At 37.1% G+C, this 24730-nt stretch overlaps 1 pseudogene; it reads left to right on the forward strand.

The window, feature by feature from the left end:
• Positions 1-1852: 1852 nt before the first annotated feature.
• On the forward strand, positions 1853-2848 carry LOC131415556 (glyceraldehyde-3-phosphate dehydrogenase-like; annotated as a pseudogene).
• Positions 2849-24730: the final 21882 nt, after the last annotated feature.

A 24730-nucleotide genomic window follows, 5' to 3' on the forward strand; every position in this document is an offset into this window, starting at 1 on the left:
ATATAAAATACAACAGCTTTACTAAAATATCACATGCTTTCCTTAATGTAGAATGTTCAGTTATCACAAATGCAGTTGTACCAGTTGCTTGCACAGCAATTCAATGCCACTGACCTAGGCAAGCTCTGGAACTATGAGAATTTCTGTGGAAGGATATTAGTTTTCCAACCTGGTTGTTCCTGAATTCACTGTTGTCCTTTTTTACATGTCTTCCGTAAGTATAAGGCTGAGGTTGACAGACATTTTCTGTAAAGATCCAGATAGTAACTATTTTCAGCGTTATGGGCCATATGGTCTCTGTTGCAACTTCTCAACTCTGCTGTTGTAGTGTGAAAGCAGCCATAGACAATACATAAACAAAAAAGCATGGCTGTATTCCAATAAAAATTTATTTACAAAAACAAATGGCAAGATTTGCCTCACGGATTATAGTTTGCCAACCCCTGGTATAAGCAACATCAATAAATCAAATACTTTCCAACTTACTATTGGTTTGTATTAAGATGTCAAAAAAAAATTTATAACAGAGATATTGACAATAAACGGATTACCAGGGCAGATTCAAAAGCCTATGTACTCCGTGAATACCAAGAGTATTATTTCAACTGAAATTAGCTACTATTTATAACCTGGGATAACATAAACACATATATTCTTCCCTCCACCCCAGCCAGACCTCTCTAACTGTGCTGCCTTAGGACAGTGAATCTACGGGGAGATAGTTTAAGGGCACCAATAATTCATCAGTTCATTAAATCTTCAACTACACTTGTGCATTAGAGAAGAAGCTTCTCTAGGTCATTGAATCTCTGGATATTTTCCGTTGAGAAAGAGAGGGCTGTTACCTCTAAGAAATAAGGATTTTGGACACCTTCTGGCTCAGTTAACTGTGGGAATACTTCTCCTATTGGGGACTCCTTCGTTAAAGGACATGTTTTAACCAGGGTCAGGAAAATGTTAAACCCTTCTCAGCTGGTGCTGTCTGGCTCATATGTTTCAAGAGGTGATACAGCATGAAAACCAAACTCACAGGTGAGGCAAGTTCTGCAGATCAGGAGGATGTGTAAGAAAATTTTTTAAATACCTGCTAAGTGTTATGCACGAGAAGGTTATAAGGAAGAGCAGGTTTTCAATGATGATGAGACTGGCTTATTTTACAAGGACTTTGGCAAGCAAACTTATATAACTTCAATGGCATGTTGGTTGACAAAAGTGCTGTGACCAAAGGCTTGCAGCTCCCCTTGGAGCAATAGTTCAGTATTTGCTAATTTAGTGTTCGTGGTGACTTTGTGGAACATAACCACTGTGAATAATGGAAATGAACTGTGTATCACATTTAAGCAGAAGCATTCAAAGCCACTCCCAATTAGCTCCTGCTCTTTTACCTCTGCCATGAGAATGTCAGGTCCTAAATAGGGACTGTTTCTTAAGCCTGGGTTCTGGAATGGGATACACATAGACTAGAGTCACAGCAGCCAACCCAGAGCTGTCTACGTGTCATTTGAATGAGAAATAAATGTTGTCTGAGGTTGTTACTGCTGGAAAGCTACCTACTATAGTGCATTTATCATGTTGCTAAAATTATTTATCAGTGAAAAATTATTATCATGTAAACACTTGACAGCAGGTCACATGTTCTATGTCTTACATAGTGTCAAACACACAGTAGCTCTCAATAATTATTTAATCAATGAATAAATAAAAGAAAGCTGGGAGATATCATAGGATATAATATCACTTATGTTTGTTTGGGAAGGAGAAAAGTAGTTAAAGTCATTGGGGCTCTCTGCCCCTCCCTGTTCAATAGGCAGCTGCATCTTCTTATACAGTGCAAGCCACATCCCTGAGACACATGGTAAAGGTTAGAGTAAATGGATTTGGATGTTTGGGGCACCTGGTAACCAGGGCTGTTTTTAACTCTGGCAAAGTGGATATTGTTGCCATCTGTGGCTCCTTCATTGACCTCAACTACATGGTTTGCATGTTCTAGTATGTTTCCACTCATGGCAAGTTCAATGGCACAGTCAAGGTTGAGAACTGGAAGCTTGTCATCAATGGAAAGCCCATCTTCATCTTCCAGGAGTGAGAACCTGCCAACATGAAGTGGGGTGGTGTTGGTGCTGAATGTATTGTTGAGTCCACTGGTTTCTTCACTAGCTTGGAGAAAGCGGGGCTCACTTGAAGGGTGGAGGCAAAAGGGTCTTCATCTCTGCCTCTTCTGCTGATGCCCCCATGTTTGTGATGGGCATGAACCATGAGAAGTGTGATAATTCCCTCAAGATTGCCAGCAATGCCTTCTCTACTACCAACTGCTTGTCCCCCTTGGCCAAGGTCATCCATGACAACTTTGACATGATGAAGGGGTTCATGACCATCACTGCCACCCAGAAGACCATGAATGGTCCCTCTTGGAAGCTGGGGTGTGATGGCCATGGGGCTGCCCAGAATATCATCCCTGCTTCTACTGGCACTGCCAAGGCTGTGGGCGAGGTCATCCCTGAGCTAAATGGGAAGCTCACTGGTATGGCCTCCTGTTTCCCCACCTCCAATGTATCAATCATGGACTGGTCTGCAGTTTGGAGAAAGGTGGAAAGGTGCCAAATATGATAACATCAAGAAGGTGGTGAAGCAGGCATTGGAGGACCATCTGAAGGGCATCCTAGGCTATATTGAGGACCAAATTGTCTCCTTTGACTTTAACAGTGACACCCAGTCTTCCATCTTTGATGCTGGGGCTGACATTGCCCTCGATGACCACTTTGTCAAGCTTATTTCCTGGAATGACAATGAATTTGGCTATAGCAACAGGGTGGTAGACCTTATGGTCCACGTGGCCTCCGAGGGGTAAGAGCCCCCTGGACCATCAGCCCCAGTGAGAGCAAGGGAGAGAGAGAGAGGCCCTCAGCTGTTGAGGAGTCTTTGCCTTAACTCGATCCCCCACCACACTGAGAATTTCCCATCCACGACACAGTTTCCATCCCAGACTCTCTGAAGAAGTGGAGGGACTTAGGGGGCCCTACTTTATCACATACCATCAATAAAGTACACCGTACCCAGGCAAAAAAATAAATAAATAAAATCATCAGGGACTACTTGAGGAGATGGGAATAGATTGGGTCCTAGGAAACATCATGAAGTCATTTGCCCAACTCTGTGCAATGACATTTGCCCAAGAATCTATTACTAATTCAATCTAGAAAACGGATAGTTTGGTGAAGCTTGAGTAATGAGTCTTGTGCTTGACAGTCTCCCAGTAAATATTTAATAAGTATCTGTTGATTGCAATGCCATTTTAAATAACATTTCATGAAAAGTGTATCCTCTTATTAAAATAAGGAAATAAACTTGAACCCAGAGATACCCCATAAAAGATTATATATTTCTTTGATTAGCAAATGAGTGATTAAAAAATTCCATGTTACTAAATCAAGACTGCAGCAACACAAATTTACTTCATTCATTTATTTTGAAGAATAAATTTTAGTTTTAATTATTTATGATAGTTTAAAGTATGCTCACAAATTTATTGCTGTGTTTGGAAAGTATAATTAAATCTCTGCTTTGGGAGATACTAATATTATTAATGTGTACGGATAAATCTGAAAGCACACTGAAAATGGGAGCACGAATAGCTTAGTTCAAATAACTGCCTTTCTCTTTTAGCAACTTTAAACACTGTGTGTATATGCTAAATCTTCTATATCCAGTACTACAGGAAGGTAATATGTCAATTATTTCACACATGAAATTTTGGAAGAACAGTAAAATGTAGCATGACATCTTTTATTTGTGTCTCAGATGGTCTTTCCTAGATGCCATATTTGTCCCAAGCATAAAATAACTTGAGAGTCTAAACTGGACCAATTACTATTATTTTAAGGAGAACTTAGAACTGCATTTTGTCCTTTTTTAAATGTTCTTCTAGGTTTTTGATTGACCTGCTAATAAAGAAAATTCTAAAACATCACCATATTTGCTTACTAAATCAATGAATAGTATAAAACACAGAGTCCAAACTTGAACCGTTTACTTTATTGCTATAGAAAGTCCACTTGTTGCATTTGGTTAAGGAAGAAAAACAGCTGCATATGAATCTATGAGAGTGTTTGCTATGTAGTCATCCCATAAAATAGGTGATTGATAATATTAACTATAGAAAGTAAAAACATTTGCCTGACACATTTTTAAGAAAACTGATGCTCCTGAAAAAATACTCATAAACCAGATTCATTTATTCCTAGTGTTGGAGAAAGCTTCCCAAGGATGCTCAGGCTTAAAAAACAGAACAATGTAATTTATATAGATGTCAAAAGCATTCCATTTAGAGATAACAGTATGTGAGAAACTAAGGATGTATGAAAATGTGAAAGGTTTGAAAAAGTTCATTCAAATTCTATTTTCAGAAGAAAACTATAGAGTAGAGACATATAAATATAAGCATACGTCTATATTTATCATAGGCGATTTAAATCCCCAAGGCAGCCAGTCATCTGCTTTAATATATCACTTTGTTCAAGGACATCAACATTACTCAAGGTTCCAAGATGAGTGAGAGGCATACCAGCTCTTTAAGAGTCATTGGTTCTCAAAAGTATTTATATATTCTGTGTTTTATTGGCCCACAGTCATGCCCACTTTACTGATCTTTCAAGGTAATTCACATCAAACTGTGTCTGGCCAAAATTGATATGGTTAAGAGAAATATAGCTATTTCTTGGATACTTTTTAGAAGTACTTGCACCTTAAATAAGAAAAGTTGAATCTTTTAAAAGATGAGGACTGATATTACTTCTAAGTCAACACTTTATTCTGTTTTTGAAAGTAAATCTGTGTTAATGGAAAGCATCCTTTTCTGGCGTAAATTAAATTATTGTACTCTATATTTCCTGCTGGAGAGAGTAGGTTCCTGGCAATATGATGTTACATTTGCATTTTGATAGCACACAGTTTTAGGCTGTTGCCTTCAAATTTGGAGAAATACAAATATATTATATTAGAGGATTCTCAAGAGAAATATAAGTATTCCATTATATTTCACCAGACACATTCATGAGACTTCCAATAAAATCTGTAATTTTTGTAAATCAAACAACCAAGCAAGAAAATACCTTATTTTCCATAAAGAAGGATACATGCATCTGTTTCATCATTGATAAGCTTATTTCATTTTTCTGGCAAGGACATCAATAGTCTATCAGAGTTGTTTCTATTATGGGAGGATTTTTAAATGCCAACATGTGAAGCTCCTCCAATAAGATAAAGAGGTGAAATATTTACACTGTTGTCCATATAGTCTTAGGGACAAAAGTTTTTTCTTTTCTTTTAATGAATTTACAACACAAACAACATTGAGATAATTTTTCAAATTACATAATTATTTCACTGTATGAAAACAAAACAACTATAACAACAAAAGAGAGTTAGGGTTCCTTTATGTAGCAAATACCCTAGTTTAATTTTTAAAAATTTAATTTTTAAAATTTCAATTTGTACATAACTTAGCAGAAACATATGGATTCCGTGAGGATAGTAGTTATGTAAAGACATCAGTGTTAATAGCAAACGTGTTTGGAACTCTTGGTACTGTCCTAGATTCCATGAAGTTTGTTCTTGTTCAGTGCCCATTCAGTAAGGGTAATAAATTAAAATAATCTTAACTTAATAATTGATGGTCATTATTCATAGCATACCAATGACTAAAATTTCATTTGCTTTCAAATTTACATAGTGATTTCTTGTATAGTTCCTTTTAACAATAATGTGAGGTACAATGTCACGAATAAGAGTGGAGTGTGAAGTTAACTCAATTACACAAGATGGCAGATTTTCTAACTTCAAGTTTAGCATTGTTTATAATAAACATAGTGTGGAATAATGAGCTGTGTGAAAAGTATTTATTTTAAATCTGTTAATGTAATGCTTGATAAACAAAAGATATATATATATCCAATCTCCTATCCCTAGTATGTTTACTCCATCACAAAACTTCTTTGTTTCAAAATGTAGCTTAAAGGGGCCGGCCTGGTGGCATAGTGGTTAAGTTTGCGTGCTTCGCTTCTGGCGGCCTGGGGTTCTCAGGTTTGTGTCCCTGGCGCGGACCTATGCACCACTCATCAAGCCATGCTGTGGCGGTGTCCCACATAAAGTAGAGGAAGATGGGAATGGCTGTTAGCCCAGGGCCAATCTTCCTCAGCAAAAAAGAGGATTGGCAACAGGTGTTAGCTCAAGGCTAATCTTCCTCACACACACAAAAAATGTAACTTACATACACAGCTTTCTTTTTAAATTGGTGATTCAATCTTTCTACGAGTATTTATTAAGCGCTAAGACTAGGGGAAAAGTGGTTAACAAGATAGGCATAATTCTTTTACTCATGGTCTACCATCTACCATAGTGTCTCCTACCATCTACCATAAGATCTTTCAACCTCTGAGGGTTCGTGGATGTCTTCTAAGGGTACAGAATCCTCTGTAAAAATTTAAAATTTTTGGGTTTTTATTTTAATGATAATCTAAGAAGATAAATATAAATATATTCTAAACCAGTGCTGTCCAACAGAACTTTCTATGATAATGAAAATGTTCCATTTTATGCTGTCCAATATGGTAGCCCCTAGCCATGTGTTGCTATTGAGTGTCGAAATGGGACTAACGTGGCTGATGAACTGAGATTTTTTTATTTTATTTTATTTAAAGTAATTTAAATAACAATTTAAATATTCACATGTGACTAATGGCTACTGTACTGGAAAAATGTAGTTCTAGATGCTCTCGGAGTTGAACAGTGCCATTTGAACTAAATACTTATGTTTGTTTTTATGTTTATAATCAGGCTTGACCATGTGAAGCCTAAATGATAACATAGCCTCCTACCCTATTAATGAAGGTTTCCAAATTGTTTAAATATTGAAAGATGGTGGGAGTTTTCAGGCATCACAAATCTATAGTAAAGAAGAATGCCTTACCAAAAAGGTCCAGTGCATAGTAGCAAGTACGCAATTCAGGTTACAAGCAGTGACTTATTTCTATTAAAATAGCATTAGCTCCCAAATTAAATTAGTATCAATAAATTGAATTATATGTACTTTTTATATTGATTATTCAATTTCTAAATTTGCTTTGTATATTTGTAGAAGAGCTATAAGCAAAAGGAGTTTACCTAGTTTTATGATGCACTTATTTAAATAACAGTGTAATTTAAACATTTTACCAATACTGAAGAGACCTTTTTTTTCCTTGAAAAAGAATCATTCATCACTCAAATTTTAGAAACACTAGTCTAGCAAATTGTGTGTAGTCAGTGTGTCGAGCATTGTCCAACTAGCTTTATGTATGTTGCCTGTTTCATTCCCACAAACACTCTATGAGGTAAATACAACTATAACACAATTTTATAGCTTTGGAAGCAGAAGCTTACAACTTTAGAAACCTACTTGAAATTCTATAGTTAACAAATGGTGGATTCAACATATAAATCCATATACTTTTTTCTCCAGAATAACATACCTAATGTGATAGGCAGAATAATGACTTTCCCAAGGATATCCACTTCCTATTCCCTGAAACTGTGGCTTTGTTACCTTACGTGGGTAAAGGTATTTTGCAGATGTGATTTAGTTAGGGATTTTAAAATGGGAAGATTATCTTGGATTATACGGTAGGCCTGATGCAATCACAAATGTCCTTGTAAGATGGAGGGAGGAAGGTCAGAGTGAGAGATGGAAATGTGATAATGAAAGCAGAGGTCAGAGCGATGTGAGAAAGGGACAACAAACCAAGTAATGCAGGTGGACTCTGGAAACTGGAAAGGCCAAGGAAACAAATTATTTCCTAAAGTCCCCAGAAGGAATAAAATCCTGCTGACACCTTGATTTTAGCCCAGTGAAATCCATTTTAGACTTTCGATCTTCAAAACTGTAGTATAATACATTTATGTAGTTTTAAACCATTAACTTTGTGGCAATCTGTTGTAGTAGCATTAGGAAACCAATACAACCAGCTCATTCAAATGATGCCTGTAGATAATAACATCCTTATAAAGTAGTTTAGGGTCCATTTTTGTGCCCAGCAGCCCAACCACTTCCTTCCAGCTTAAGTGGCAATAAAAAAGAATTCCATTCAACCACACTTAGGATATGCTCAGAGAATTTCTGATAAATGTATTCTTCTCCCACTCATTACATTTACATTGATGTTTGATGTCCAATTAATTAATAGGCCATTAATTAATATTCAATTAATAGATTGAATATACCCTTGAAAGCATTTAGCTTAGCCACCCCATAATTTGGCTCAACATCCACTTAAGTTTTTATCAGAAAAAAATAAAATAGACATTTTTGGCCTGAAAAAGGAGCTGGAGCACCTAGGAAGTTGTGAAGAGAAGTGCTCTCGGAATTATCCACTGACAATATTTGTCTCTTTCTTATGCTAACGCTGGAAATTCTTGTCATTTTTCACAATCAAATCAACTCTACATTGCAAAACCGAAATTACAAAGTGCTAGGGCAGAAAGAGAAAGAAGCTAACAAGAAGTGGATTACTGTATTTTAAAAGTTATGCTCTATGAAAGTGCTAAAAGAAAAATCCCTGCCAATCAAAGATACTATATCCGGCAAAGCTGTCCTTCAGAAATGGAAGGAGAGATAAAGACTTTTTCAGACAGTCAAGAACAGAGGGAGTTCATCAACACTAGACCTGTCTTACCACAAATGCTAAAGAGAGTTCTTCAAGTGGCAATGAAAGGACACTAATTAATAACGTGAAAACATATGAAAGTATAAACTCACTGGTAAAGGTAAAAATATAGTCAAACTCAGAATACTCTAATACTATAGTGGTAGTGTGCAGATAACTGATAACTCTAGTATAAAAGTTAAAAGACAAAAGTATTAAAAATAACTATAAAATAGTTTTTAAGTATTAAAAGTTATTAATACTTTAGTTATTAAGTATTAAAAATAACTGTAGATACGATAATTTGTCAATGGATATACAATATAAAATGTTGTAAATTATGACATCAATAACATAAATGTGCAGGGAAAGTAAAATTGTAGAGTTTTTGTATGCTATTGAAGTTATTATGAGCTTAACACAGACTGTTATAGCTGTACATGTTTTATTTAAATCATATGGTGGCCACAAGAAACAACCTCTCATAGTTATAGAAAGGTAAAGAGAAAGGAGTTAAAGCATACCACTACAAAAAATCATCAAATCACAAGGGAAGATAGCATGAGAGGAAGAAAGAAACAAAGAAACCACAAAAGCGACAACAATTAACAAAATGGCAATAGTAAGTCCTTACCTATCAATACTTACTTTAAATGTAAATAGATTAAATTCTCCAGTCAGAAGACACAGAGTGGCTGAATGGATTAAAAAAAATAAAAAAACAAGACTCAACAATATGCTGCCTACAGGCGAATATGGTATGATGCTGGCACAAAAACAGACATCTAGACCAATGGAACAGAATTGAGAGCCCAGAAATAAATCCACACATGTATGGTCGGCTGATCTTTGATAAGGCTACCAAGAAGACACAATAAAGAAAGGATAGTCTCTTTAATGAATAGTGTAGGAAAAGCTGGATATCCACAAGCAAGAGAATGAAATTGGACCCTTATCTTTTACCATTCACAAAAATAAACTAAAAATAGGTTAAAGATGTAAATGTAATACCAGAAACTGTAAAACTACTAGAAGAAAACATAGGGAAAAACATCTTGATATTGGTCCAGGCAATGATTTTTTTAATATGACCTCAAAAGTACAGGTGACAAAAGCAAAAGTAGACAAGTGGGATAGTGTCAAACTAAAAAGCTTCTGCAAGGCAAAGGAAATAATCAATGGAGTGAAAAGGCAACCTACAGAATGCGAGAAAATATTTGCACACCATTTATCTAATTTAGAGGTTAATATCCAAATATATAAGGAACTCCAACAATGTAATAGCAGAAAAACAAGTAACTCTATTAAAAAATGGGCCAAAAATCTGAATAGATATTTCTCAAAGAAGATATTCAAGTGGCCAACAGGTATATGAAAAGGTGCTCAACATCACTAATCATCATGGAAAAGAAAATCAAAGCCACAATGAGATATCATCTCACACCTGTTAGAATGGTTATTATCAAAAAGAGAAAGGTAGCAAGTATTAGTGAGGATGTGGAGAAAAGGAAACCCTTATACACTGTTGGTGGGAATGTAAAATTGTGCAGCTGCTGTGGAAAACTGTGGAGATTCCTCAAAAAGTTAAAAGTAGAATTATCATATGATCCAGCAATCCCACTTCTAGGTATATATCCAAAGGAAATAAAATCAACATTTCAAGGAGATATCTGCACTCCCATGTTTATTGCAGCATTATTCAAAATACCAAGATATGGAAACCACCAAAGTGTCTGTTGACAGATGAATGGGTAAAGAAGATGTGGTATATATATACACACACACATACATATACGATGGAATATTATGCAGCCTTAAAAAAGAAGGAAATCTTGCCATATGTGACAACATGAATAAACCTTAAGGACATTATGCTGAATGAAATAAGCCAAACACAGAAAGACAAATAGTGCATGGTGTCACTTATATGTGGAATCAGAAAAAGATGAATTCATAAAAGTATAGAGTAGAATATTGGTGCCAGGGGCTGGGAGGGTAGGGGAAATGGGGAGATGTTGGTCAAAGTGTTCAAAGGTTCAGTTATGCAGGATGAATAAGTTCTGGAGATCTAATGTATAGAATGGTGACTACAGTTAATAATACTATATTTTATCCTTGAAATTTGCTAAGAAAGTTGATCTTAAAATGTTCTCTCCACACACAAACAATTGTAATTATGTGAGGTGAGGATATGCTAATTAGCTTTATTGTGATAATCATTTCACAGTGTATATGTGTATCAAAATATCACATTGTATACCCTAAATATATGCAATAAAAATTATTTGTACCTGTTGTAGGTTGCTGGAGAATTTTAATATTGATATAAGTACCATAGATAATGACTCAATTATATATATGAAATGGTTGAAACAATAAAATAAAATAACATTTAATACCAAAAAATTAATAATGCTCTGTGCATCAAACTTACTAATTCATGTTTTATTGGGGGGTGGGGAAGTGGCATCTTCCTTCCATCACATATATTTAGTTCGACAAATGATATAATCACCCTGCTTGTCTCATGATGGTGTTATTCCCTGTTTTTTTCAGGACCCGGAGAGAAAAAGATTGGTGATTGCCTTTTCACAGGTTCCAAGTTTTAAATGTTCTCTGAGGTGTAGTTTTTTAAATTTATTTTTATTGATGTTTTAATAGTTTATAACATTGTGAAATTTGGGATTGTACATTTTTGTTTGTCCATCACCATATACACGTCTCCCTTCACCCCTTCTGCCCACCCCCCACCCCCATTGCCCCTGGTAACCACTGTATTGTTTTCTCTGTGCATGTGTTGGTTTATATTCCACATATGAATGAGATCATATGGTGTTTGTCTTTCTCTTTCTGGCTTATTTCACTTTTAACATAATACCCTCTAGGTCCATCCATGTTGTTGAAAATGTGACGATTTTGTCTTTTTTTATAGCTGAGTAGTATTCCATTGTATATATATATATACCACATTTTCTTGATCCAATCATCAATCAAGGGACACTTGGGTTGCTTCCATGTCTTGGCTGTAGTGAATAATGCTGCAATGAACATAGGGGTGCATAAGCCTCTTTGGATTGTTGATTTCAGGTTCGTTGGATAGCTTCCCAGTAGTGGGATAGCTGGATCATAGGGTATTTCTATTTTTAATTTTTTGAGGACTCTCCATACTGTTTTCCATAGAGGCTGCACCAGTTTGCATTCCCCCCAGCTGTGATGAGGGTTCCTGTTTCTCCACATCCTCTCCAACATTTGTTGTTTTTTGTCTTGGTGATTATAGCCATTCTAACAGGCGTGAGGTGATATCTTAGTGTTGTTTTGATTTGCATTTGTCTGATGATTAGTGATGTTGAACATCTTTTCATGTGTCATCTGTGTATCTTCTTTGGAGAAGTGTCTGTTCATTTCCTCTGCCCATTTTTTGACCAAGTTGTTTGTTTTTCTGTTGTTCAATTGTGTGAGTTCTTTATATATTATGGGGATTAATCCCTTGTCAGAAATGTGTTTTGCAAATATTTTCTCCCAGCTGGTGGGTTGTCTGTTCATTTTGATTCTGGTTTCATTTGTCTTGTAGAAGCTCTTTAATCTGATAAAGTCCCACTTGCTTATTTTTTTCTTTAGTTTCCCTGGTCTGAGTAGGCATGGCATCTGAAAAGATTCCTTTATGACCAATGTCAAATAGTGTGTTGCCTATATTTTCCTCCAGGAGTTTTATAGTTTCAGGTCTCACCTTCAGGTCTTTGATCCATTTTGAGTTAATTTTTGTGAATGGCGATAGCAGATGGTCCACTTCCATTCTTTTGCATGTGGCTGTCCTGTTTTCCCAACACCATTTATTGAAGAGACATTCCTTTCTCCATTGCATGTTCTTAGCTCCTTTGTCAAAAATTAGCTGTCCGTATACGTGTGGTTTTATTTCTGGGCTTTCAATTCTGTTCCATTGATCTGTGTGTCTGTTTTTGTATCAGTACCATGCTGTTTTGATTACTATTGCTTTGTAGTATGTTTTGAAGTCAGGGATTGTGATGCCTCCAGCTTTGTTCCTTTTCCTTAGGATTGCTTTAGCTATTTGGGGTCTTTTGTTGCCCGATATGAATTTTAGTATTCCTTTTTCCATTTCCGTGAAGAATGTCATTGGGATTCTGATTGGGATTGCGTTGAATCTGTAGATTGCCTTAGGTAATATAGACATTTTAACTATGTTTATTCTTCCAATCCACATGCATGGGATGTCTTTCCATTTCTTTATGTCATCATCGATTTCTTTCAATAATGTCTTGTAGTTTTCATTGTATAGGTCTTTCACTTCCTTGGTAAGATTTATTCCTAGATATTTTATTCTTTTTGATGCAATTGTAAATGGCATTATCTTTTTGAGCTCTCTTTCTGTTAGTTCTTTATTAGCATACAGAAATGCAACTGATTTTTGTAGATTTATTTTGTACCCTGTGACTTTGCTGTAGCTGCTGATCATTTCTAACAGTTTTCCAACAGATTCCTTAGGGTTTTCTATATATAAAATCATGTTGTCTGCAAATAGTGAGAGTTTCACTTCTTCGTTGCCTATTTGGATTCCTTTTATTCCTTTTTCTTGCCTAATTGCTCTGGCCAAAACCTCCAGTACTATGTTGAATAAGAGTGGTGAGAGTGGGCAGCCTTGTCTTGTTCCTGTTCTCAGAGGAATGGCTTTCAGCCTTTCCCTGTTGAGTATGATGTTGGCTGTGGGTTTGTCATAAATAGCCTTTATTATGTTGAGGTACTTTCCTTCTATACCCATTTTGTAGAGAGTTTTTATCATAAATGGATGTTGGATCTTGTCAAATGCCTTATCTGCATCTATTGAGATGACCATGTGGTTTTTAGTCTTTGTTTTGTTGATATGGTGTATCACGTTGATTGATTTGCAGATGTTGAACCATCCCTGCATCCCTGGTATAAGTCCCACTTGATCACGGTGTATGATCTTTTTAATGTATTGCTGTATTAGATTTGTCAATATTTTGTTGAGGATATTTGCATCTATGTTCATCAGCAATATTGGCCTGTAATTTTCCTTCTTTGTATTGTCTTTGTCTGGCTTTGGTATCAGGATGATGTTGGCCTCGTAGAATGAGTTAGGAAGTGTTCCATCTTCCTCTATTTTTTGGAATAGTTTGAGAAGGATGGGTATTAAATCTTCTTTGAATGTTTGGTAAAATTCACCAGAGAAGCCATCTGGTCCTGGACTTTTATTTTTTGGGAGGTTTTTGATTACTATTTCAATCTCTTTACTTGTGATTGGTCTATTCAGATTCTCCATTTATTCTTGGTTTGGTTTTGGGAGGTTGTATGAGTCTAAGAATTTATCCATTTCTTCTAGATTGTCCAATTTGTTGGCATATAATTTCTCATGGTATTCTCTTATAATCCTTTGTATTTCTGTGGTATCTGTTGTAATTTCTCCTCTTTCATTTCTAATTTTATTTATTTTAGCCTTTTCTCTTTTTTTCTTAGTAAGTCTGGCTAAGAGTTTGTCGATTTTGTTTATCTTCTCAAAGAAGCAACTCTTTGCTTCATTAATCCTTTCTACTGTTTTTTTTTTTTTGGTCTCAATTTCATTGATTTCTGCTGTGATTTTTATTATTTCTCTCCTTCTGCTGACTTTGGGCTTTGTTTGTTCTTCTTTTTCTAGTTCCGCTAGGTGTAATTTAAGGTTGCTTATTTGGGCTTTTTCTTGTTTCTTAAGGTGGGCTTGTATCGCTATGAGTTTCCCTCTCAGAAGCACTTTTGCTGCAACCCATATGATTTGGTATGGCATATTTTCATTGTTGTTTGTTTCCAGATATTTTTTGATTTCTCCTGTAATTTCATCAATGATCCATTGGTTGTTCAGTACCATGTTGTTTAATCTCCACATCTTTGTCACTTTTTGAGGTTTTTTACTTGATTTCCAGTTTCATAGCATTATGGTCTGAAAAGATGCTTGTTATGATTTCAATCTTCTTAAATTTATTGAGGCTTCCTTTGTTTCCCAACATATGGTCTATCCTTGGGAATGTTCCATGAACGCATGAGAAGAATGTGTAATCAGCTGTTTTTGGATGGAGTTCTCTGTATATGTCTACTAGGTCCATCTCGTCCAGTTTTTCATTTAAGTCCACTGTTTCTTTATTGACTTTTTGTCTGGACAATATATCCATTGGTGTAAGTGGGGTATTTAAGATTCCCTACTATTATTGTGTTGTTGTTAATATCTCCTTTTAGGTTTGTTAATAGTTGCTTTATGTACTTTGGTGCTCCTATGTTGGGTGCATGCATATTTATAATTGATATGTCTTCTTGGTGGAGTGTCCCTTTTATCATTAGATATTTCCCTTCTTTGTCTCTCTTAACCTGTTTTACCTTGAAATCTACTTTGTCGGATATGAGTATGGCAACACCTGCTTTCTTTTGTTTGCCATTACCTTGGAGTATTGTCTTCCATCCTTTCACTCTGAGCCTGTGCTTGTCTTTAGAGCTGAGATGTGTTTCCTGGAGGCAGCATATTGTTGGGTCTTGCTTTTTAATCCATCTGCCACTCTGTATCTTTTGATTAGAGAGTTCAATCCATTTACATTTAGGGTAATTATTGCTATATGAGGGCTTAATGTTGCTGCTTTGTCACTTATTTTCCGATTCTTTTGCAATTTCCTCTGTTTCTTGTCCCATTTGTTTTGGACTGCCAATTCAGTTTGGTTGTTCTGTCTTATGACTCTTCTAGTTTTCTCTTTGTTTATCATATGTGATTTTGTTTTGATTATTTGTTTAGTGGTTACCTTGAGGTTTGTATAAAAAATCTTGTGTATGAGATAGTCCATTATCTGATGGCCTCTTATTTCCTTATACTAAGTCAATTCAATCTCTTTCCTCTTCCCCTTCTAAGTCATTCTTGTTACAACTTATTCTATCTTGTGTTGTGGGTGTGTGTTTAAAGTGATGAGGTTAAATTTATTTTTGGTGATTTCCTTCCTTTGATCTTTGATGTTGGTATTTAAGTGGTTGCTAACCTATTCCGGTAAAGATCTAGTATTAATCTGATTTTGTCTACCTATTTTTCTCCTTCCTCCAAGCTTTGTATTCCCTTTCTCTTCTTTTTTTTCAGGCCTGAGGGCCTTCTTGAGTATTTCTTGTATCAGCATTCTCGTGGCCATGAACTCCCTTAGCTTTTGTTTATCTGGGAAAGTTACTATTTCTCCATCATATTTGAAGGATATTTTTGCTGGATAGAGTATTCTTGACTGAAAGTTTTTGTCTTTCAGCATTTTGAATATATCATTCCAGTCTCTCCTAGCCTGTAAAGTTTCTGTTGAGAAATCCGCTGAGAGCCTGGTGGGAGGTCCTTTGTACGTTATTTTTTGTTTTTGTCTAGCTGCCCTTAATATTGTTTCTTTGTCATTGACTTTAGCCAGCCTTACCACTATATGCCGTGGAGTGGGCCTTTGCCTGTTGACGTATTTAGGCGACCTATTGGCTTCATTTACTGGTATTTCCTGCTCCTTCTCCAGATTTGGGAAGTTCTCCGCTATTATTTGCTTGAATAGGCTTTCTGTTCCTCTTTCCCTCTCTTCTCCCTCAGGAATACCTATAATTCTTCTGTTACATTTCCTAATAGAGTCAGATATTTCTCGGAAACTTTCTTCATTTCTTTTTATTCTTAGTTCTCTCTCCTCCTCCATCTGGAGCATATCTGTATTCCTATCCTCTATAATGTTAATTCTTTCCTCCATATTGTCAGCTCTGCTCTCCTTTTTCTCTTATTCCAGGTTCTCCTTTATCTCTTCCATTGTGTTCTTCATCTCTATCAGTACTGATTGGTTTTTCTTTATGATTTCAATCTCTTTTGTGAAGAAACTCCTTATCTCATTGAATTGTTTGTCTGTGTTATCTTGTATTTCATTGAGTTTTTTTATGACAGCTATTTTGAAATCTCTGTCATTTAGGTTATGGATTTCTGTGTCTTCAGGGTTGGTTTCTGGGTGCTTGTCATTTTCCTTCTGGTCTGGTGATTTCGTGTATCTTTGCATTGTGGTTCCTGTATTTGCTTTGTTTTTCCTCATCCTGGAAATATCTGGTTGCAGTTTCCACCTGTTGCCACTGTGTGGGGGTTAAGGGCTGTGTAATCTGAGCCCTCTGCGCTGTGCCCTGGCTGCTCCCTGAGATCAGCCGGGCTGCTCTGCTGGTCTGGTCGGCTGAGCTGCAGTGTCAGGCATGAGGGGAGGAGGGAGGCTATCTCTTTTGTCCACTGGGTTCCTGGAGTAGGGGGCTTCTGGCTCGCCCCTTGTTATCTGCTCTTCTGGGGTGCTCAGATGTTGATGGCACCCCTGCAGCAGTTCTGAGTCCTCTGTGTGGGAGTTTCCCACTGGCTGAGACAGCCAGAAGAGCTACAGTTTCCCTACAGAGGTCCGCCCCTCCCCCTTCTCTGGGAGCCATGCAGACCTGGATCGCTGATCTGATGGGGAGGGAAAGGATTTCTCCTTACCTCTCCAAACTTCCTCTGGGGGGCCCCAGCACATCCACTCTCAGATGTTTGGCAGTGTGGATCTTTCCGATCTTCCTTTTTGCTGTGTAGGAGTCCATTGTTGGTCTGTGACTGTCCTCTACGGTGTAGTTTTTAAGAGCAGAAAAGAAATATGGACTTATTCATTGTAAATATATATATATATATATATATATATATATATAATCAAAAACTATTTTTACTTTATTTGAATATATTCAAATATGTTAGTCACAGGGAATAATAATATCACTTATAGCTATAAAATTCCCAAATTTACAAAGCTGAAGAGTAGGAGTTTTTGATCTTTACATAAAACCTGCAAAGATTGGTAAAGCAGCTATGGATTGCCATTTGACAGCTTAAAAAATTGGGGTCTAGAAAGGTCAACATGCCTAAAGTCAGGCAGATGGTAAAGTGGTAAATCAATGACTTGAACCACATCTTGGCATTTTCTTCACCCAGATTGATTTTTGATTCATTGGTGAGTGAGTCGGTAAATGGGTAAGTGCTCCTAACACCTAGGAAATTAGAATTGTCCATCTGGAGAAACAGCTGACTTCATTATAGAACTTGGGTAGGATATTAGGGGAGGTTAGGGAAAGAAATTAGCATTTGTTGTGCTGGAACTTAGAGGCCGTGGATATACACGTTAACTTAGCGAATTGATCAGTTCATTCTTAGGTTTTATCCCCATCATTAGAAATTTTCTTGTATTGAACATTCTTATATAACTTGTAACTAGTTATTCATTTGCATGTTTTTGTATCCTTCCTGGCTATTGGTGAGGATGTATTGTCTATGCAATGCTTGGTGATAGGTGCTATGCATTTGCATTTTATCTGATTTAATCTTCATAACGACACTCTGAGTTGCATATTATTTTTCCACTAGAGTCCAAGACTCAGATTGAATGCTCTGCCCAAGTTTACACAGTGAGGAAGTGGCCATCTTGCAGCCAGTCGTTCCACCATCATATTGCCTACCAGTAAATTTGAAGTGAGTTACTGATGCTCCTTCTTGATGGCAGATCCCTGAAGATCAAGTAAAAGAAGATCCCTTGGACAGGGCATGTATCAGTTCTTTTCTATAAAGTTCCCCTGCCTACTCCATAGCTAGTAATTGAAGTGAATGATCACTCTGCATGTGATCAAAAGTGATAATAATAACAGAATGTTTTAAAGGAGAACTGTTGAAGTTCCAGGGAAACCTTTGATCAAAGCCATAACAGTGGACAAAGAAAGGACCTAAAGTGGCCCTGGTAGAGATGACCCCAGAGCCAGCCAGTGAGCAAGGAAGTCACTACAAACAAGACAGTGGGCCCTGGTTAGACTGACTCAAGCACTACTGACATAGGGGAATTGGAAAAGAGAGTTTTGTTCCTGAGGATGGTACACATTGCAGCATGACTATCAGCATGGCACTGATAGGAGATTGAGGAGCAGTATACCTGAAAGGAGTTTTCTGAGATAGAATGTTCCAGATACTTTGGGAGGCATCTCATTTACTTGATACATTTTGATTCACCAAAGTAACATACATGGATTCTTATTTCTGTGCATCACTTGAAGGTAAAGGTCACAGTCACATAAAGTGAAGCATAAGTTGTCTGGTTTGTTCTCTGATGTATTCTGATCATATAGAACATTTTCTGGCATTTTGTAGGCTCTCAATAAGTATTTGTTGAATGAATGAGTCAATAAATCACTGTATGTGGGCAGCCTTGAGTATCACAAACTTAGCAGTACATTTGTTTAACACGTGAATGGAGCATCTACTTTTAGCACAATCGAAAAGGCTTTAGAAATAGTCCAGTCTAACCTCCTCATTTTATAGATGAAAATGGGGGACATGGTTTAACCAAGGCTACCCAGAAGCCAGAAATCTAGGCAAAAATAGAGAAAAGAACTCTCATCTCTCAATTCAGAGCTTTCTTTTTTTTTTCTTTTTTTAACACCTTCCTTTCTACCTATGACATAACTGGGCAACATGTATAAATTGGATAAAGGAGATTTCTAGAAAAGAAGCAGAAACTTCTTGGATAAACATATAGATATTTAAAACTCAAGCCAATCTCAGATTGTACCCTTTTTCTCTAAATCTTAGGCTCAATGAATGCTAATATCCCTTTTGCTTTATACTTCTTCATTTAAATGTTACATCTTATATATGGGGATGGCATGCAATTATGCATGTTTGTGTTTATCCTTTCCTCTTTTTAATGGAGTAGAGCAATGTAGATTGTCTTGATTTCTGAAATGAAATTGGGATTTACAGAAGGTAAAGTGGACATTTGAAGACTGCACCTGCACAGTAAATGACTTTCTACTAGAGATTGAGAGCTCATTTCTTTGTTTCAGAAGTAGCCAGATGCTGTTGAATGCAGCTGTGTGCTGTATATATTCCTGCATTGTCCTTAACATGTTTGAGTGGTGTCATTTGTATAAACCTAGTGTACTGAGTGGAAGGTGACTACCTCCCCAGAAGAATGCTGTCAACTATCTTTGTTAGGTCACTCACAATATACATTCAGGCTGATTGCAAAGTTCCATTAAATCATACAGTTTGGAGCTAAAATAGGATAATAGTTAAGAATGTAGGTTTTGGATTCAGACAAACCTGGGCTTGGATCCTATCTCTAGCACTTCTTCAGCATACACGTGTAAAATGGGGACAAAAATATGAACTCCTGGAGGTTGTTATATTTTAAATGAAATAATATGCATAAAGCACCCAGCAAAATGCCTCTTACGCACTCCACTGCCTTTTAGAATTATTATTGTCCAACTTTCCTATTTTATACTTGAGAAAAATTGAAAATCAGGGAGCTGCCTTATTTACATGACTAGAGATTCTAGATCTGGACACTAGTGTTCCGATTTCTATAGATTATCAGCCTGTTATAGCTTATCATTGTTCCACATTGCCTCTGCTCAGGAGGGTGTAGAACAAATGGAAGTGTGCTGCTAGCTTCTTTCCTTTCATTTGACCCTCTTGTGTGTGCCTCGTTCTTTAGGGAAAGGGAAAGCTTCGCTAACTCTGGCCCTTTAACATCTCGTCATGCTCTGCGTGAGTCAGTGACTATGAGTGAAACATTGTTGTAAACCACTACAGTTTAGGAATTAGAATGTGGGCAATTTTTGTCACTCTATGATAAATGGAATTGGCAAATTACACAGCACTGAAAAAGAGAGGGAAAATATCGCCCATAATGAATATATGCATGGGTTTATGAGTTTTGCCACTTTAAATCGGGGTGGGGGGGTGCATTTGTGTATGATAGAATATCCTTCTGGCACTATTTATTCAAGAGAAAACTAAAATCAGTGTTACCACCTTCTTGTTACATGAGGAAAACATTGGACATCATTGCTTACATAAGGCAAGATACTAATTACACCACCAAATCCATGAAAATGAGGCACTTCATAAGGCAGATTCACAGATAGATAGTCCTGCATTTGTTTACATTCTCAAAAAGTACTTGTGGCCACACTGGGATAGCCTAGAAGTAAATTCTAACTCTGACTATGCCACTAACCAACTATAAGTGTTAGCAAGTCACCAAACCTCCCCAGACCTTGGTTCCCTTATCTGTATAATTACACTGCTAAACTACAAGATTGCTAAAATCTTTTTCCATTCTAAAAAGTGTTTTGCCAACAGTGAAATAGATTCTACTGAAGTTTCCCCTAAGTCCTTCAATTCAATTTCAATTTTACAAGCATTTGTTGAGTACTCTATTAGGTACGAAAGTTAAAAAGATGAAAGAAAGAAGCTACCCACTGTTGCTCACAGACATGTGGACAAATAAGCATATTGTAATGTATGATAAATGTTATAAGGAAAACTCATACAAAGTGTAACATTATGATCAAATGTGAAGTGATTAATTCTGGAGGAGAAGTTGGTACCGGGAGGAAGTGATATTTGAACTGGACTTTGAAGGATGACTAGGACTTCAGTAGGAGAAAATGATGTATAAAGACCTTCCAGGCAGAAGGAATGCATTACACAAAAAGGAAAGAGGTATAAAATTGCCTGAAATGCTCAAGGAACAACAGATCGTTCAATATTGCTGCAACATTAGTATGCATGTCACAAAACGAGTGCTGACAAGTAAGCCAGAGTCAGATTGCGAAGAGACAGTCACTAGTCTTATAACACAGACTAAAAATGCTGGTTTCATCTTGTAATTTTTCAAATAATTCAGTTTTAATGGGTATTGTTATGCCTTTCAATACAAAACACGCTACACAGAGGAGCATGCCTTGTTGCAAATATAGACTTTGTGATTTTAGAGATATATATATGTAAATGAATATGCAAATACAGATTTAGTGTCTTACACAGCCTTAGACTTGGGTAAATATTTGTTGAGAAGCAGAAATGACAGGAAATGCTTTTAGAAGACACACTGCCACTAGATTAGCTTATTGCTTTTCTCCAGGGCTCTGTACCTGCCAGTGGTCTTTGATTTTCCAGGAAGATTTCCGGAAACTCTTAAAAAGGTATTGGACATGTCTACATAAGCTTTTGAAAAATAGCAGGGCTTAGAATGTATTCATCTCTACAGTGATCTTTGTTAGATTGGGGCACGCACGTCACAGCCGATCTGTTTCACTGAAAATGAGGAGGGCAGAGTGCCATCTGAAGAAAGAGCTCAGCCTCGGGGCCACTGAGTACAAATGAAAGGGCATCCAAGCACAAGGTGTTTCCTTGGGATAAGAGTGTGTTAGCCCTTGGGCAAAAATAGCCAACCTGCCTGCTCTAGGGCAGCCCGATCCCCTGCAACAAGTTGGAGAAGAGGCATATAGCAGGCTTAGACTCAGGTCAGTGGATGAAAGGCGTTCCTGAAGCAAAAAGATACTCTGTGTCAGTGGCTCAGTCTTAGTAGACAGGGAATAGTTTTGTTTGTTTTATATATAAATATCGCATAGCATCATAAATGTTTTCTGTGCCAGATAGAAGGAGAAAAGGGAAACAATTCATATATGTTTTAGTCAAAGCCTGTCTTGGACTTATTACAAAATAGACAATGTAGTTATTTTCTAAAACCTCACGTGCATTATTAACTGCATGCAAAGTGCATATGTAGGGACGTAACAAATGTTCACGAAATATAGTTATGAAGACCATGAAAATGTTAGTTTTTGGTGCTGCTGGCCCTTTTTCCTTGTATTCCTCAGACTCCCACAGTGAGGCATCTGTAGCCTCTTCCTGTCCCCAAGGGCCAACTTTGTCATCCAATCACCTCCAATCAAAGTGTGCAAACCCCCTTAATGGCTGCCGTAGTCCCTATGCGGTGCCTGAATTGGTAAGTGATTCACTTCTAAACATGCATAATATGCTATCAGCTGCAGATCAGCTCTTGCACAGGGTGTTTGCAGAGGGATAATAATTGTGGGAATTTCAAACACAATGCCACATCAACAGGAAATGTGTTGTAATAGACCAAATCTTGCTACTTAAATTGTACTCTGTGGACCAGCACTAATAACATCATCTGGGAGGTCATAGAAAATCCTAATCTGAGGCCCACCACAAACTGACTGAAGGTGATTCATATGCATATAGAAATTCGCAAAGTACTCCTTTAGATTTTGTGCATTTAGAGTACCTAGCCCATAATAGGCACTTGATTTAATTTTATTTTTTTTCCCCCCAAAGCCCCAGTAGATAGTTGTATGTCATAGCTGCACATCCTTCTAGTTGCTGCATGTGGGACGCGGCCTCAACGTGGCCGGAGAAGTGGTGCTTCGGTGCGCACCCGGGATCCGAACCCCGGGCCACCAGCAGCGGCGCGCACGCACTTAACCGCTAAGCCACGGGGCCGGCCCCATAATAGGCACTTGATATGTGTTTATTTTCTATCCTGACAGATTTTTGAGGACCTTCTAAGCTACCAAAATCCTAGTACCAGTTCCAGGTCTGAGGACACAGCAGCAGATACCTTTCTAATTAGAAAAAAAGGGAAAAGAAAAAAAAATAAAGGAACTAACACTTAGGGAACCTCTGCTTGGATTCCTGACTAGAGTTTGTGGCAATCAGAGACAAAGTTTTCTTAAGAAATCTTTCAAGTGATTCTGATGTTGCATCTGATTAGTGCCCATTTATTCCAGATGGTAACAGGCCATTTACCCAGGACTTATAAATTACACTTCATGTTTTTTTCAGGTAGCCTGGGCAGGGCACAAAAGCATGAAGTAGCTTGTTGTGTTTAGGACACTTGTGTGGTTCAGTAAGCTTGGTGGAGAGGAGACAATCAAGGCTCAGAAAAAAAGCAGAGATAAGACCAAGAAAGGATGAATATGCTGTGTACGGTGTTTGAAATTTGTTCAGATGATCCTTGGGCAGGGGTAGGGGTGGGGGTGCAGAGGATCACGTGACTTCTGGGAAACTATTCTGATATTACTGTAGAGGATTACAGGGGGGTGAGACTAGAAACCAGAGGTCAGATAGCAAAGTATTCTAGAATTCCCAGTGAAAGGTAGATAATTACTTCTGAACTCTGGTGAAAGAAGTAAGATGGGCAGGAATAGATGTTTTAAGACATAGTGAGAAGGGTAAATTGTAAAGTATTAGTGTCAGATGGGGGTATAGTGGTGTGGGAGAAGGAAGCATCAAGATGACTCCCAGGTTTCAGCCTTGCATAAAAGGATGTTGCCATTTACGATGATAAGGCTTAAGAGAGAAGGAACAAAGTTTGAAGGAAAGATAGTTTCTGCTCGCACATTTTGGGTTCAGCACTCCTATGACACATCCATATAGCACAATCTAGTGGGTAATTGAATACGTGGGTCCAGGTGCAATATAAAGATACAGACCATTATATGATATGTCCTATAGAGTAAGTGAACTAAATCAATCTTTAGTCTTTCCTCTAAATTATTGGACTACTTCTCTATTCTGGCATCATTTCATTACCTCCTCCAATATTCTGCTTGCCAAGAGCATGTCACAGTGGGTAAAGCTTGGCCTTTAGAGATAGAATAAATAACTTCACCATTTCTGAGGTATTTGAGTTTGGAATAATGATTTCAATTTTGAGGTCCATGGACTTCAGCCTTAAATGGTGTTATGAGGATCACATATAAATATGTGGGAGAGAGTATGTAGCACGGTGTCTGAAAATAATAGGTGCTCAGTAAAAGCCAGTTTCCTCCCTCATCTTTTTTTTTTTTTTCTGCTGTTAGTGGAGGTGAGTTAAATACCCTGGCAGAAAATAATTCCTGATCTGTTGCTTGATTACTTTCAAAAGAGCATTGAGTGGATTCTTATCCCCGAAACACATAGTGTATCCCTACATATTAAAGAACATCTTCTTCAAAGAGGAATCATTTGGGTGAAATCATAATGTACTAGAAAATGGCATTTCACTTTACACCATTGGAGTCAGAGGTCTTTTCTGATTTCAGTTGTACCCCTAACTAACTGTGTCATTTCAAGCAACCTCCTTGGCTCTCAATTTGTTTTCTGAAAAATGGCTGCTAGATGACCCTAAGTTCTTTGTTCATCTGAAATAATGTGAATAAAATCACGT

This window comes from Diceros bicornis, chromosome 17 (assembly GCF_020826845.1).
Source record: "Diceros bicornis minor isolate mBicDic1 chromosome 17, mDicBic1.mat.cur, whole genome shotgun sequence".
In the NCBI taxonomy this organism is placed as follows: domain Eukaryota; kingdom Metazoa; phylum Chordata; class Mammalia; order Perissodactyla; family Rhinocerotidae; genus Diceros; species Diceros bicornis.